The sequence below is a fragment of the Dama dama genome, chromosome 19 (genome assembly GCF_033118175.1).
Source record: "Dama dama isolate Ldn47 chromosome 19, ASM3311817v1, whole genome shotgun sequence".
In the NCBI taxonomy this organism is placed as follows: Eukaryota; Metazoa; Chordata; class Mammalia; order Artiodactyla; family Cervidae; genus Dama; species Dama dama.
Window position 1 is genome coordinate 77,209,110 of NC_083699.1, and position 14,304 is coordinate 77,223,413.

Genomic DNA, 14,304 nt, shown 5'->3' on the forward strand with positions numbered 1-14,304 from the left:
TGCAGGAGGCCCAGGTTCAGTCCCTGGGTCAGGAAGATCCCCTGGAGAAGGAAATGGCAAACCACTCCCATATTCTTGCCTGGTAAGTCCCTTGGATAGAGGAGCCTGGTGGGCTACAGTCTATGGGTTACAAGAGAAAAACTTACAAATCCGTAATGGACAAAGTACTGGACAAGGAATGGACAAAGCCTTGGCTGATGTGAAGCTCTTCTTTGAAATTTGCCTATCAATTAATTTGACTCAGTGATCAAACTGTGCAATACTTTTGTTTTTTATCTCTGAATGTAATACCTATTGACCAAAGCATTTCACATTAAGAATTCTGCTTGCTATGAGAGCTGAACTGTTCACATGAGGAAGGGCCAAGACAAGAAAAGTTTTGGGACTTGAGAGGAAGCAGTGAAGGATGAACGCAGGGCTGGAGGTCTCCTGTCCAGCTCTGAGTCCTTGTGGCCATCACCATGGCCGTGACCTAAGTCCTGGTGTCCACCTGGCCTAGGAGGCATCCTGCTTCCCCTCTCCGATCCTCTCTTCTTCTCTTTCCTTTCCTCCTTATTCCATTCCTGGGACACATGAGTTTCTGAAGCTGACCAGGCACCACAGGGAGGGGAGAAGTCTGGGTCCTGTGGGTTTATTACCAGCACTTAAGAGCTACTGATGAGACACTCTGAAGCTGTTACAAAATACCCAATAGCAGTTTTTCTTTCAAAGCATGAACGAGAAGTCCTACTAGTCAATGAGCCAGTGGCAGTGTTAAACTGCAGTAATAACCAATGTTAACCAGTTCACAGTAGCAATGAATCAATGTGCAGTTCTGAGCTGAATTTTGGTGTCTCAGCTAGGGTTCCTAGTTAGACAGGGAAGATATTCTCTGGCTTTTACCACAAAACAAACAGAGCTAGACCTTGATCTTTGTGCTCTGAAAAATCCAGAGAAGATAGTGGGTGCTAAGTTGCCTCAGTCATGTCTGACTCTTTGAGACCCTAGGGACCGTAGCCCACCAGGTTCCTCTGTCCATGGGATTCTCCAGTCAAGAATACTGGAGTGAGTTGCCATTTCCTCCTCCAAGGGATCTTCCTGACCCAGGGATTGAGCCCTCTTCTCTTTCGTCTCCTGCATTGGCAGGTGGGTTCTTTACCACCAGCACCACCTGGGAAGCCCCAGAGAAAATAGAATCCTGATTAAATAATTCAATTAAAGAGATCAATCATCAGTGACTTAAAGATTCAGATTCCAGCTCTCCAGTGTATTCTAATCTCAGGGAGTTCTTGTAGCCACCTGGGGAAGGTAATGGAGCAGAAAAGCAGTGAGTGTGGATAGAGTACAGTAAGTCCGATGCATATGAACCTTCAAGCTTCGAGTTTTCAAAGATGCAAAGTTGGCCCTGTTGTACTGTACTACTGTACTTACCAAGGTACTGTACTGTAAGATTAAAACTGTTCTTTGTGCATTTGATTGTTTTATGTAATATGTGTGTGAAAAGTATTATAAACCGATTATAGTACAGTACTATATAGCCAACTGTGTTAGTTGGGTACCTAGGCTAACCTTGTTGGGTTTAGGAACCTACTCAGAACAGAGCTCCTCTATATGCAGGGAACTTAATATTGTCCGTGTTCGACAGTCACTATAGAGCTCTGGCCCTTGCTCACTGCCTCAGTCTGGCTGTAGCAGGAGAAATAGGCCACTCTCATCATATATGTATGTTAATAATTCGGTCTTACTTTTAAGATTTTTTTTCATTTGGGCCACTTTTAAGGCTTTACTGCATTTGTTACAATATTTGGGCTTCCCAGGTGGTGCCAGTGGTAAAGAATCTGCCTGTCAATGCAGGAGATGCAAGAGACACAGATTTGATCCCTGGGTCAGGAAGATCCCCTGTGGAAGGAAATGGCAACCCACTCCAGTATTCTTGCATGGAAAATTCTCACTGCAACTAGAGTTAAAGCCCACGCAGCAAAATACCCAGCACAGCCGAAAATAAAATTATTTGGGGGATATATGTATACCTATGTCTGATTCATGTTTAGATTTGACAGAAAAGAGCAAAACTCTGTAAAGCAATTATCTTTCAGTAAAAAATAAATTAGTTAAAAAAGGCACCTATAAAAATGTCTATGAGTATATATAGTAAAATAATGACTTCCAAAGATGCTCCTGTTCAAATCTCCAGGACCCGTGAATATTTTATGTGACATGACAAGAGGGAATTAAGGTTGCTCATCAGCTGAGCTTGACAGAAGGAGATTACCCTGGATTTCTGTGAATACTGTATTGCAATTTTGATGAATCAAAGCATCACTTTTACTTTGAGTGATGGTCATTGCTGAGTCTTTGTTAATTTAAATACTTTAGTGTGACATGAAAATGTATCTTGAGAGATGATTTTTCAGAGTCTCGTTTCCTAGAACCACAGAAACATAACTGAGCTGACATCTAATTGGTATAAGTAAGTGCTTTGAAATTACACCTCTTATTTCTTGGTGGCATGTTTATTGTGAATGGAAATGTCCTAATTGTGCTCAGAAGTAGAAGTAGCATTTTTCACATTCAGCTTGTGGTAGAGCCCAGCTTTCAATAAAAGGAGAAATATTTCATGAAAGATGCAAAAGTAGCCCTCGCTAGCTAACCCTCATGACTCCAGTGCCAGAGAACTGGTCATGGAGAAAAGTCATGTCACCTGCACAGGTGAGCAAAAGCAGAAATATTAGTGAAGCCAGAACATGGAGCACAGTCTCTAAACTCTTCTTCTGCACCAGGTCTTGAGTATTTAGAGACTGTGTTCCATTTTCTGGAATGAGTTACCTAACCTCTTCAATAAAAACACGGAAATACATAGTCAATGAGAATGAATTTAAGTCTTGACCCCTAAAATAAAAGATGAGTTAGCTCAAGAGTGACTGAGATTTTTTTCCATCACTTGCTTATTGTTTCACAATGATTCAAAGATCTCAAAGAAGCCTTCTTTGATAATACAGTGCCAGCAAATGGACGTCTGCTCTCTTATGGAGGAGAAAGGGATGACAGAGGATGAGATGGTTAGATGGCATCACCAACTCGACGGATGTGAGTTTGAGCAAGTTCCGGGAGTTGGTGATGGACAGGGAAGCCTCGCGTTCTGCAGTCCATGGGGTCTCAAAGAGTCGGACATGACTGAGTGACTGAACTGAACTGAACTGATGGGCAGCTAGCTCAAACCTCCACTGCTTTCTTCTCCCACATATCTTAACCTAACACTGCAAAACTCAACAATTATAGACTCTTTAGGATTGCATAGAAAAGATATCAAATTAAAAATCTATGCAGTTGCAGGGAATTTTGAATTTTCCTTAATCTTGAACTTAAGGAAGCCTAGTGATAGGCAGAGAGATTTTGAGCCTTCCTACCATTTCTCAGAACAATCTGGCTAATTGGGTCTGGGCCACAAGGGACTTAACCTGTGTAAAGTATTGAATTATATCCCCTCACCAATGCACATGTGAAGTCCTAACCCCCAGAACCTCAGGATGGGAACTTACTTGGATACAAGGTCATTGCAGATATAATTAGTTACATTAAGATGAGGTCCTACTGGGGTAGGCTGAAGCCCTAATTCAAAATGACTGTTGTCCTTGTATGAAGGAGAAATTTGGGCCCATATACACATACACAGGCTTCCAAGGTGGCTGTAGTGGTAAAGAACCTCCTACCAATGCAGAAGACATAAATGACCTGGGTTCAAATTCTGGGTTAGGATGATCCCTTGGAGAAGGGCATGGCAACCCACTCCAATAGTCTAGCCTGGAGAATCCCAATGGACAGAGGTGCAAAGAGGTGGACACAACTGAAGTGGATTACCATGCATGCACACACATATACACAGCCAGGGAGAGCATCGTGTGAAGACTGGAGTTATGCTGCCTCAAGGCACAGAACTACCAGAATTCAGAGGAGAAGTCTAGATCAGATCCTTTCTAGAGCCTTCCAAGGAAGCAAAGCCCCACTGACATCTTGATCTATGACTTCTGGCCTTGAGAACTGCTGCGCAAGCCACTCAGCTTGCAGTTCATCATTAAGGCATTCCCAGCAAACGAACATCACCCCTTAACATGCTCCAGCCAAATTCAACTCTCAAGTGCTCAACCAGTTCAGACACGAGTCATCTCATCCTATAAAAAAGGAGGAGAGGCATGGCATCTTGTGCAGCAGTGAATTCTAACATCTCTATGAGTCATTTCACTTGTCTGGATCTCAAGTTTTGCTCAACTGCTTTTTGGAAAGGTTTAGCTTTTCTGAAATCTTTCCATTTGCCTTCCCCTAAGGGCAACATAACATAAAAATCCCAGAGGGCTTGAGATTTGCCCAAAGCAGCTTGCTATTAGCTTAAACTTGATTTAAATCTTGAAAATTCATGTGGATTTTTATTCTTCATCACATTACATGTGTTTGGTTCAATAATAAGTAATATTTGAAACCACTGATTATTAGGTGACATTGAAGAATTAATATTATGGACTCTGCTCTTCCCTAGATTCATATTCCTTGATCCACACTCACATATTCTAATGACTGGGACTTCTGTGAGAGAACTTGGGGCTGCATTGTCTATGTCCCTTCCAGCTCTCAAACCCTGGACTCCGAGGTCTGTTCATGTCTGTGTCTCCCTGCATGAATGCCCCCATCTAACTTGGTCTTTGTGGCTGTCAAATTGTACACTACCAGAATAAGTTTATATAAATTTAAAATATCACTCGCGTTTTAAAACACCAGTATTTCACTGGATTGTATGAGAAATAGGTACCTAAGTGATATATGTGTCTGCAGGCCAGCTCCCTACTAGGGCACTTTCATAATGGCCTGTTGCTTCACGGATCCCTTTGTTGTATGTGTAAGAAATGATGGCAATCAAGAAAAAAAAAAAAGCCTCAGGTTGGACCCTGTGATCATATACCACTGACTTCCCCCATGAGGAAACTTGTGACCGAGTCACTGACAACCAGGGCCACACTGCCCAGCCTGACATCACCATGAGGGAAGAGCTCCCCTTAGAGTCGGGCATCACCACTGACCCTGCTTATCACTTGGCACTTGGCCTCCCAATGGAGTCAGTCTCCTGCTCTGTAAAACTGGGCACAGAGTCCTTCACGGATCTACTCTGAAGACTTAATGCAATAACACATGTCAAATATTTTTCTATGAATTCCAAAAGGCTTGTGTGGCTGTCATGAATTATTATTTGGTACATTTATCAGCCAAAAAAAAAAGCAAGGAAGAAAGATAGAAAGTGACCTCTGAATAAATAAAAAATAGAATGCCCTTGTTCCTGCAAGAAACAAGATCACAAGTCCTATATTTATAGAACATATATATTTAAGGAGATTTCTTCAGATAATATAGAAATCAGAATATTTGGTACAAGAGAAGAAAAAACTAACAAGGTATGTCTTGTCTTGAGACTTTCTTTCCTGCCATCTCTTCTCTTGCTCCTTCAGTGCTGCTGCAGTCCTTTTGTCAAAAATTGTGCTCAGCACTTCACCTCCAGCTCAGAATCTTGGCTGACTCCTTTCTGTGCATCTATTTGGTTTTCAAGAAATATTGCTCTATTTAATTGAATTTCTGCTTCTTTTACCCAATTGTCTTAGATGTGATTGGGAGGAAAATCAACAGAGGAATAAAGTTAAATTCCCTAATTATTTCTCCATTGTTTCCCAGAGATTGGCAGGCACATTGCCCATGGCCTGTCCCACACAGTAAAGAAGACAAATACCTTGCTGGTTGGTGGAGTCTAAATCAAGAGTTGGTGTGTTTTGTCTAGAGTTCGTCTGGGTGGAAAGGTTCTAGCTACTATCATCCTATTGGCAGTGGAGTTGTAGATTCTTTGTTTTAATTTGACACTCTGAGCAAGGTGGTATAAGGCAGGAGAGAAATCGGTGAAGAGATTACTTGGTCTTATCAAAATTCTTCAACTCTGATCAACTGTTGTATCTGGAATTAATTGTGTGACTGAATTAGGATTTCTTAGCAGCTTTCTCTGGAGAAGGCAATGGCAACCCATTCCAGTACTCTTGCCTGGAAAATACCATGGATGGAGGAGCCTGCAAGGCTGCAGTCCATGGGTCGCTAAGAGTTGGACATGACTAAGTGACTTCACTTTCACTTTCCACTTTCATGCATTGGAGAAGGAAATGGCAACCCACTCCAGTGTTCTTGCCTGGAGAATCCCAAGGACGGGGGAGCCTGGTGGGCTATGGGGTCGCACAGAGTCGGACACAACTGAAGTGACTTAGGAACAGCAGCAGCAGCTTCCTCCACATCTTTAATTTTTTTTTTGTGCTCTCTACAGGAAACACACTTTATTATTTTTTTTTCCATTTATTTTTATTAGTTGGAGGCTAATTACTTTACAATATTGTAGTGGTTTTTGCCATACATTGATGAATCAGCCATGGAGTTACATGTATTCCCCATCCCGATCCCCCCTCCCACCTCCCTCTCCACCCGATCCCTCTGGGTCTTCCCAGTGCACCAGGCCCGAGCACTTGTCTCATGCATCCAACCTGGGCTGGTGATCTGTTTCACCCTAGATAATATACATGTTTCGATGCTGTTCTCTCTAAACATCCCACCCTTGCCTTCTCCCACAGAGTCCAAAAGTCTGTTCTGTACATCTGTGTCTCTTTTTCTGTTTTGCACATAGGGTTATCGTTGCCATCTTTCTAAATTCCATATATATGAGTTAGTATATGGTATTGGTCTTTATCTTTCTGGCTTACTTCACTCTGTATAATGGGCTCCAGTTTCATCCATCTCATTAGAACTGATTCAAATGAATTGCCCATCAGCAGACGAATGGATAAGGAAGCTGTGGTACATATATACCATGGAATATTACTCAGCCATTCCTCCACATCTTACATACTGTGTTTTAAGCCATTGTGCTATTCATATGACCACATAGATGGATGTGTTCATTTCTTCTCAACCTTTTTATAGTTTGTAAATATCCGCATGTTTATTTCAATGTGGTCTGTTTTCTAGTTTAAGAAAATTTAGGTGAGTTCATTTAATGCTGAGTGAGCTGTTGTTGTTGCTCAGTCATGTCCAACTCTGTGACCTGATGGACTGTAGCCCGCCAGGCCCCTCTGTTCATGGGATTCCCCAGGCAAGTATACTGGAGTGTGTTGCCATTTCCTCCTCCAGGGGATCTTCCCGACCCAGGGATTGAACCCATGTCTCCTATAAGTCTCTTGCACTGCAGGCAGGTTCTTTACCGTTGAGCCACTTATTCCCACCTAATTTTTGGAGGAATTGTTACCCATCCTGCATGATGTTATGTTTAGCTCCAGCCCTTTTACTTATTAAGGAATGGGGTGCTTACCACATTATTAAAATGAGAAGCTCTCTTGTATTCTAATTCCTCTCCTCTAAGATATCTTCGGACAGGGGTCCCCAAACTCTAGGATCTAATGCCTGATGATCTGAGGTGAAACTGATGTAATAATCAATGAAATAAAGTGCACAGTAAATGTAATGTGCTTAAATCATCCCCAAACCATCACCCAACTGGTCCATGGAAAAATCGTCTCCCATTAAGCAGGTCTCTTGTGCTAAAAAAAAATTGGGGACTCCAGCTTAGGGCATCCTGTGGATTCTAAAATTCTATTTGAGAATTATAATACTGTAATTTTTGCTAACTTTTCTCACATACTGGTGATGAAGACATATAAAATATCATGTATTATATGTATACATAATCTTAAGGAATAATTTCCTACAGATCTGCTTATAAATTCTGAACAATAGTAGATACCATTGTGTATTGATTATCTCACTGACTTGTGTAACAGTTTCTGTCCAGTCTTACAGAAAATGTCCCCAAAACACCTTCCTGTAAAGGAGAGGGAAGTCTAGACCTCTATCTGGCCACTCTACCATGAGCCAATCACTATACCTAGTTCTGTACATACATAACTTTGTTTCATCTTCACAGGAGTCTTGCAGAGCAGGTGAGGCTATCCCCAGTTTTTTCATCAAAAGTTTTCATCAAAGTTTTCAGCAAACTAAGGTCCACTAAAGTAATCTTTCCAAAATCACTGAGCTAGGTATGGTGGGGTCAGAACATTCATATAAAAATGACGTTAGTGGTCCTTGTGATAATAGTTGATATTTCCTGAACACCCCACTGTGAAGTAGGCATTGTGCTGAGCATTTAGACAACTGATATTAATTCAATGTTGTTATTAGTCTCACTTTACAAATGAAAAAACTGAGGCTATGCAAGATTAAGTCTCATGCAGAATTTAAGCCCAAATCTAATGCAAAACCCCATATTTTTATATTATGTGATTTGCCATATGTCCAACTATTATGAGCTTATTGAGTGACACAACAAGGATACTCTCCTTTGGAAATCTAATGCTTCATATTTTATGACTGCAGTGGTTTGAAGACTCAAGTTTGATGGATCACGTCAGCCTTTCTCAGTGTTAGCTGGAAATATAAGTCAGAGATGAGCTTCTGTTTGGTGACACAAATGTGTGCAAAGGCAAATGTACACAACTTCTGTGGAAAGCAAATATCCTAACTATCTTTAGATATGTGTTTCTTGGAACAAGTGTTTAATGTTGAATTTTTGTTGAGAGAAAACATACATACATATATATATACATATATATTATTTATATATATATAATGCTAATTGTGGTAAATTTTGAGAGCATGGTTTGAATCATTTAACCATGTTTAGTCACAGACCATAAATTAGTGAAATGCTCACTGGAGAATGACCCATTGAAACGATTTCAGGTGTGTCCCAGATCATGGGAATGATAGCTTTCTGATTAAAACATGCACGATTATCTTCTGACCATGTGAGGCTGCACAGTTGAGAGTTTGCTATTGTGGTTCTCTCTTCTATGTTCCTGTGATGTTTCCCTGTGCATTTGAGAGGTCTCTGTTAAGCAATGTAAAACCATCTGGCTTGGGAGCCTCATCCTGTGCCTGTCTGAGTCTCCCCACCCCATGTGGGTGGTGAAGGTGACCCTCTCTGGTCTCCGATGGTAAGGACTTGAAGGAAATTTACAGCCTGCTATGAAAAGACACATAATCAAAGGCCAGGGATCAGAAGATGTAGAAGCCATCTGCTCTGAGGGTGGAAGGTGAGCCTTGTGCTCAATTATTCCTTTTATTTTATTTTTATATAATTGACTTTCACCGACCTACATTACTATGCAAAGCAAAACAAATCAAAGCAAACCAGTTTCTTAACTTAAACTTATCTCCATCATGTGTAGTATGCACCTACTGGTATAAGTTAAAATTTATCAACAACTCTGAAGCGCTGGAATTACACATTTTCCCTAAAACAATGAAAAAAACTTGCTTTTTGTCAAAAGACATTTATTGAGTGCCTGTTATGTACCAGGTCCCTTCCCAGGTGGTGTTAGTGGTAAAGAATCCACCTGCCAATGCAGGAGACACAGGAGACTCAGGTTCGACCCCTGATTCGGGAAGATCCCTTGGAAGAGGGTAGGGTAACCCACTCCAGTATTCTTGTCTGGGAAATCCCACGGTCAGAGGAGCCTGGTGGGCTGGAGTCCACAGGGTTGCAAAAGAGTCCAACAATGGAACACATTACATACCAGTCACCGGGCTAGAGGTCTGGGATAGTTTCTTCCCTTCTTGTTTTCTTTCTTGGGCTGCGTTCCATCTTAGTTGTAGCACTTGAGCTTTGCTACTTGGACCGCAAGGGCTTTGTTGCCCTGAGGCATGTGGGATCTTAGTTCCCCTTCCAGAGACTGAACCTGCTTCCCTTGCACTGGAAGGCAGACTCTTAACCACGGGACCACCAGGGAAGTCTTATGGGATACTTGAGTGAACAAAATAGACAAAAAAAAAAAAAAAAAACCTCCCTTAATGGGATGTCTGTTGCAGGGAGGGGCTCCTACATTAAACATCATAAATGCATGAACTGTGTCCTAGGTTAGGTGGTGACAAGAGCCGTGGATGAAAGAAACATGATGAGCAGAGGAAGAACCGTAGTGTCAGGGCAGCAGTACTGACTGGGAGCTGGTGGTTGAACAGGCCTCACTGAGAAAGTCGCAGATGAGGAAGTTCATAAAGGAAAGAGGTCGCTGCTGAAATGTGCTTGGGCCAAGATCTGAACAGAGCGAAGAGCAAAGATCTTAGGGCATGGGTGTGTTGAAACAGCAGAGCCCGTGTGGAGGCAGGGTGATGTGAACAGGGGAGAGGTCACAGGGCTAGGGCATCTCAGAGAGGAATTGAGGAGTTGGGTCTCACGGGCACTGCAGCCCTGTAGGGTCTCCGAGGCTTGGGAGCAGGAATTCTAGCAGAGGACGTGACTTCTGCTTTAGGAGCATCAGTGGCTACTGACTTGAGAAAAGACAGTAGGTGCAGAGAGGGCACAGACTAAAAACAGGAGACCCATGCACAGGCTTGGCAGGAGACCCTGGCAGTAAAAGACTGTGACCCTGACAGCAGCGGAGGTCGGCAGAGGGATCACATTCTGGATGGATTTTGCAGGTAGAGTGAACAGGATTTGTTGATGACCTGGATGTGAGCTGTGAGAAAAAGCAATCTGCAATAACTCCCCAATGTTTTACATCATTAACTATCTGGGTGCAAAATAGATTTTAACTACAAAATACATATTCCTGTAAAGAGAATCACATTCTAAATGCACATAATCCCAGGATTATGGCAAACAGTATGGAGTCAAGAGGAAAACAAAGAAAGGAGATAACAGGTGTACCAGGTAAAGAAGGCTGAGTGCTGAAGAGTTGCTTTTGAATTGTGGTGCTGGAGAGGACTCTTAAAAGCCTGTTAGACTGCAGTGAGATCAAACCACTCAATCCTAAAAAAAAAAATCAATCCTGAATATTCATTAGAAGCACAGATGTTAAAGCTGAAACCCCAGTATTTTGGTCATCTGATGCGAAGAACTGATTCATTGGAAAAGACAATGATGCTGGGAAAGATTGAGGGCAGGAGGAGAAGGGGGAGAAAGAGGATGGGATAGCTAGATAGCATCACCGACTCAATGGACGTGAATTTGAGCAAACTCCAGGAGATGGTTGAGGACAGAGGAGTGTGGCCTGCCTTGCAAGTCCATGGGGTTGCAAAGAGTTGGACAGAACTTAGTGACTGAACAACATTAGGTGCATCACTAATAGGAGTTCATTTACTCTATGTGACCTCACCGTGGTGTTCAGGTGGGATGGATTACTTCCAGTTTGGATGTGAAGAATTTGAGGCAGAGATCTCTAGGCCTTTTCTCAAGAATCAGGTGGGAGGGACTTCCTTGGTGGTCCAGTGGCCAAGGTTCCACCTTGAGTGCAGTGGAGTACTGGTTTGATCCCCGATCGGGAAGTAAAATTCAGTAAGGACTTTAAAAATGATCCAAAGAAAAAAGTCTTAAAGAAGAATGAGGTGGAGGTAAAAGCAAGGGCAGGCAGAGGGAGGTGGGGTCCTAGGACATCCTTGCCCCTCCTCTTTTGCCTTCTCTCATCTCCACCTGGCATCTCAGACCAGGAGCACAGCAGTGTATTATGGACCTCGAAGTGGGAAGAATCTTAAGTGTATAAAGATCCAGGTAACACTGTTACACTGTGTGAACATGGTAAGTGAAAACTAAAAATGTCCAGATGCTAATTCTAGATTCAGATTTTTCTAATAAGCTGCATTTATGGTGAACAATGCGATATTTAGCAAATTGGACAGACCTACACAATCTCACATTGTATCCTGGCTAAAAATAGTTCATCTTTCCTTCCATTTCCAAAATTTAGGAGATGAACTTTTTTTTCCCTTTATATGTCTTTTCTGTCATTACTTTTTTTAAAAGCACAGATCGAGAGTGGTGCCCTATGTTTTCAGTCGGTTACAGACGAGGATCGCCTAGTGTGCTGGATCACATGTGATATTCCTCACACATAGCCAGTCAAGCTCTGAACTTTGTTTCTAGTCTCTATGAGCTCTCCTGAAGTAGCTCTGTTGCTTTTTGGTGGGGAAATATCTAGAATTTAAGTTATGTCTGCTGGGATGCTTCTGGAAATGAAGCCAAGGGAAAATAAACCATTTTATTAATCTTTGGAGGAGCATAGGAGCTGGAGCAGAGAATCATGAAATGAAGGTTTTCCTTTTCACTTTTCAGGATACAGTTAGGATAATTCTCCCTCCCCTACCCCCAGGTTAGAGGTTTCCAGCTGTCATCCTTGAACATGTTACCTACCAGGTAAGATAGCCTTGTCCTCCTTAATCAATAGAAAGTGATCAATGGCCAGACAAGAAATTCAGACAAAGGCTTTATTGGGGCCTGGGGGCATGAGAACAAGCAACAGGTTTTCTGAGAGGGTGCCAAGCTTGTTCCTTATATGGGGTGAGGGTAGGGGTGTGTCCAGGGGTGAGGCCAGAGGGGTGCCTTAGGTGTTTTGCCCACGGCTTAGGGGGTGTTGTGTGCAGGGGGCATGCACAGTACCCTGCTTCTCTTTTGTTCCCTACACTCTGTTTTTGCTCCAAGCGCCTCAAAAGTGACAGTTGGGTTTTTTGGTCTCTTGTTTCTTTTGGTTCGAGAATTTGCCCCAGCTGCACATGCATGTATTTTTAGTCCCATACAGTTTCTTTGAATTTTGTTGCTGGAAGTGAGGTTCCTGGGTCCCAGGTCCCAGCCTGTCTCAAATGGGACTCTCACCAGGTGGCGTCCTGAGTGGGGTCACTTACCTTTTGCCCCTTCTCCTCCGCATGGGAGGTTTCTCCTCTTTCCCGACTGGTGCCTGTGTTGTTCAGTGTTCAACACACACACTGAAAAGGTGTTGAACACTGAACAGAGTGTTCAGAAAGTTGTTGAACAAAGAAGCCAGAAAAGGATAACAAGCTCATGTGCATGCCTACATGTGTGGGAAATGACCACAGTCCTGTCTGACTCTTTGTAGCCCATCAAGCTCCTCTGTCCATGGAATTTCCCAGGCAAGAATACTGGAGTGGGTTGCCATGCCCTCCTCCAGGGGATCTTCAGACCTAGGTGTCAAACCCGAGCCTCGTGTCTCCTGCCTGGGCAGGTGGTTCTTTATCCCTAGCACCACCTGGGAAGCCAAAAAAAAAAAAAAAGCTCATTCCTTCCCCACTTTACAGCTGAAGATATTTTCATTAAAACTATCAGACGATTGGGTGCTAAAAGAGAACCCTGGACTTGACTGAGTCTTCCAATAGAAGTTCATGGAAACCCAACACCATCCTCCTGTGTCCTCCAGTGTGGGGAGGAGCCCTGACCTCCGCGGAGACTTCTCAGTCTCTTTGGCTCCATTCCAGCCATATCACCCCTCCATGTGGACATAGGAGTACCTGTGGTGGTGGGGAGAAGGCTCTGCTGTAGGTGCTGGAAATTCCAATGCATTTGAGAGTTTCTGACTCAGGTCAGCCAGCCCCTGCTACTGTTCTGGGTGCAGAGAACGAAGAGGCTTTGATTAATCTAATCTTAACTCAAAGTCTGCTACTTGGACCAGGAGCATCAGCGTCACTGGAGAGCTTATTAGAAAAGGTCATAACCTCTGCCCCATCCCAGACTTACTGAATCCATCTAATGGGACTCAAATGGGATGTGCTTTAGCATTTGAGAAGTGTGGATCCAGACTGTATGTGTACAAATAAGGTACATGAACTCCACTGAGATTTATGAGAGTAGCCCCTCTGCTCACTACAAGTCTCCTCTCTCCCCCATGCTCCTCATCTCAGGAAACAGGAAACCAACCATTAACCCCAGGGCTGAATTATTATTCCAGAGATAGTTCTCCGGAAAGCCCCTCGCAGCAGCTCTGCAGTTTCTCTAGAGTATTCTGGCTGCCCATGCTCACTGCACCTAGCTCCCTACCAGATAGCTCACCTTCTCGCCGGCTTCTTTGCCTCCCCTCTCGCTCCCGTGCAGTGGATTTCCCTGCCCAAGGTCATGCCGATTTTGCTAAAATCCTAATCTGTGCATGTCATCTCTCTGCTGAGAAGGCTTGAGTGACTCCCCACTGCTCCTGGGGCAAATCCACGCTGCTGGGTTTGGTTTCCCAGTCCCTCCGGTTGACCCTTCCAGCCTCCCCTCCTGTGACACCCACGGCTCCTTACCTGGTGAAGTCTCCCAACTGCTAGCATGTTTACCTTCCACCTGTGAACAAGAGAGAAACAGGGAAGGAAGGAGGGCAAGGGGAGAGAGAGGTGGAGAGATACCTCCAAGTCCCAGAGGTCCTACAGCTAGCCCACACAAAATTGAGAACCAGAAATTGAACAGAAGACCCGTGAAGGGCTAAATTTAAAAGGACCGAG

General features: G+C 43.3%; 1 protein-coding gene across 1 annotated transcript in view; it reads left to right on the top strand.

Annotated features, from left to right (window-relative positions):
* The window catches only part of DSCAM (DS cell adhesion molecule), a 664,082-nt gene that overhangs the window by 211,209 nt on the left and 438,569 nt on the right, over positions 1–14,304 (top strand). The gene's annotated exons all lie outside the window — the stretch shown is intronic.